This window comes from Arachis duranensis, chromosome 6, assembly GCF_000817695.3.
Source record: "Arachis duranensis cultivar V14167 chromosome 6, aradu.V14167.gnm2.J7QH, whole genome shotgun sequence".
Taxonomy (NCBI): domain Eukaryota; kingdom Viridiplantae; phylum Streptophyta; class Magnoliopsida; order Fabales; family Fabaceae; genus Arachis; species Arachis duranensis.
In genome coordinates, this window is record NC_029777.3 from 62,091,269 (window position 1) to 62,094,711 (window position 3,443).

Sequence of the window (3,443 nt, forward strand, 5' to 3'; positions counted from 1 at the left end):
TGGGCGTTAGTGACAGACGCAAAAGAATCAAGGGATTCTATTCCAACCTGATTGAGAACCGACAGATGATTAGCCGTGCTATGACAGAGCATAGGACCATTTTCACTGAGAGGATGGGATGTAGCCATTGACAACAGTGATGCCCTACATACAGCTTGCCATGGAAAGGAATGATGTAAGAAAACTGTAATTTGAGCAGTAGGAAAGCAGAGATTCAGAAGGAGCACAACATCTCCATACACCTATCTGAAATTCCCACCATGGGAATACATGAGTAACTTTATCTTTATTTTAAGTTTATTATTTATTATTTATTATTTTCGAAAACCCAATAATCAATTATAATCCGCCTGACTGAGATTTACAAGGTGACCATAGCTTGCTTCATACCAACAATCTCTGTGGAATCGACCCTTACTCACGTAAGGTATTACTTGGATGACCCAGTACACTTGCTGGTTAAGTTGAATGGAGTTGTGTCCACACATAGCATAGAGCCACAATAATGATTCCATACAATAACAAAGAGACCAACTTTGATGATCACAATTTCGTCCACCAAGCAATCAAGTACTTTATTATGGTTACGCTCTTGATTTGATTTAAGATGTTGAATCCTCCCATGGTGACACGTAGGATGTTGGATTTTGCAACGGAAGTGGTGGTGGTAGTGGTTATCGAAGGAAGACAAAGAAAAAAAAAGAAAGGAAAAGGATATCTACGGAATTATAAAAAAATTTAACGATTGATTATTTTTGTCAAACAAAACTTATCTTACATGGGTATAACTTCAGTTTTAATATTTTATAATTAATTTTTTTAGCGTATGAATCTTTTATGACTATTTACTTTTATTTTAAATATGTTAGAAGATTTGTTATTTAACTAAAAAAATAGTGTGATTTGTTGTTTTAGGGATATATCTTATACACAAATGGCTCTTAAATGGCTCTTATACACAAATAACTATTTACTATGATTTTTCTTATAAATCTTTTTACCAAGTACAACTTGCTGCTACCGATTTAGTGTTAGAAAAAAGAAAAAAGAAAAAAAACACAAAACTTTTAAGAAATTAATTTAAAATGGAAATTAAAATGATGTTATACATGTTGAACACCGGATATAGATGGAGCAGCTTCTCGTCGGTGGCAAGCTGCAGATGTTAGGAAATTAATTTTTTAATATATTTATGAGTAATACATATATTAATTATAATCGTAAATTAAGTTATTTCATATTAAATGATTTATATAATGATAATTTATTTATTGTTATAAATACTAAATTGAATAAGTCATTATTATTTTTTATTTAGAATTAAATGAGAATAAAACTAAAGATACTATTTTATTTAGGTTTTAGGATTTAATAGGTACTGCACTCAAATATAAATAGTGATTTCAGGATTTGAGTTCCCAATATATCAAAGCCGCCTTTCCATTTCATTTTTCATCAAAGGAGTTGCGATTAAATTCTATTAGGGATACAAAAGGTTTTGGTTGACAAAGATCAAAGAATCAAACTCTTTTAATCGTACTTATGAATTCAGGTACGCTATCTATTTTTTAATGATTTAATATAAATGGTATTGAAACTAAAGAATTCTAAGAATTTTGAACAGTCGACACACTTCCTTTTGCACATGCCTTGAAGCCGACACGTTGGTACTGATGACATGTCATCATATACCTATTTTCTATGCTTTTTCATACAAGAAATTGATGATTTGTGCTTAAATATTGAATGCTTTTATACTTAATTGGTATATTTCCTTGATCTTTTAATTTTATAAATCTTGTAGGAAATAAGAAGAAAAAGAAGCAAAGAAGCACAAAAAAAGGAGAAAAAAAGAGCTTTGGGACACACTTTGAAGTTGGAGCACACTTTGGAGCCTTAGGCCACGCTTTTAAAAGCATGGCCCATGACCAAATTAAAGGAGAATAGGCAATCAGCACACACTGCCCTGCTCTTGCCAAGGGCAGAGCAGTATCATGATGCAAAGTGAGGTTGGAAGCAAGAATTTTCGCTAAGGTAAAATCTGGGCGCTCACAGCATGACCATGCCTCCTTCAAAGGGCTATAACTTGAGCTACAGACGTCCAATTGATGTTCTTCCAGTTGCGTTGGAAAGCTGACATTCAGAGCTTTCCAACGATATATAGCAATTCATATTTGGCATACAATTGAGGCAGAAATGAAAGGCATCTTTAAGGGCAAAAAAATAAGCGAAAATAAACCAATGTGCTTCCACCAAGGTTCGAAGCTGGAGCCTCACCCCAAAGCAAAGTAGCGCTCATTTTTCTGCTCTACCCTCTTGGAGAGCAGGGCAATGTCGTGCTCTCTTCATGAAAAATCAAGGAAAATTGCTCCCCCAAATGCTTTCACCAAGGTTCGAACACAAGACCTCTAAGGAAGCCAAGCCTTATGCGTGAATTAGGTGCCAAGGAAACCATGGAAAAGGAGCAGCGTGTGCCTCCACCAAGTTTCAAACTTGGAACCTCACCTTTTGGCAACATTGCCCTGCCCTCCGCAAGGGCAGGGCAACAATTCTTGGTGCATGGCACAAAAATTGGCACGGCCAGCTTGCACAATTGTCGCGCACCAAAGGAGTTTCGGCCAGCAACAAACGCGCACCATGGCAACTCTGCTCTGCCCACCACAAGGGCAGGGCAGCATCCTGACGCACCAAGCACACACGCAACGAGGGCCGCACGCACCATTTCCTGCTCTGCCCTCCACAAGGGCAGGGCAGCCTCCTGGGAGCAACATGGGCCAAAATTCAACCAAAAAATTCAATTTAATTCAATTCCTCACCAAATTGAATCAAGGCCAACCAAACCCATTTCTCCTCAAATCCAAAGCAAGCAAAGCCCACATCATCACTCAAAGGCACATGGATCAATTAAATTAGGATTTTTATTTTTGTAATTTGTTTTAATTTCATTTTCATTTTTTCATTTTGTAAAGCCTATATAAAGGCATAAAAAAATGCTGAATGGGGGAGGGGCTTGCTCCATTAGGGAGTAGTAGTAGTAGATAGCTCTCTCTTTGAGTTTTCTTGTAGGGGAGCTATTTTCCTTTATTCTTCTTCTGTCTTAAATTTGGGATTGAGAGTGAAGGAATTCTGTTTCATTCTTGATCTAAGATTGCTTTCTGTTATTTTTCTGCATAATTCAGTGAATTGAGTTTTAGATCCAAGTTTTTCTCTACGGCTTTCATCTTCCTTTCTTCTTCAATTTGTCTTCTACCTTGATCAAGGAAGGAATTGAGATCTAGACTTGTTTTCTAGTCTCTTTGATTTCCTGAGATCTTCATTTTGATTTTCCAATTGAGTTGAATTCAATTTCTGTTTGCTTCTTCAAGCAATTCTGCTTTCTGTTTGAGATTGGTTGCAAGTTACTACATCTTTTACTTCTCTGTTTGATTGCCATTTATAATTTT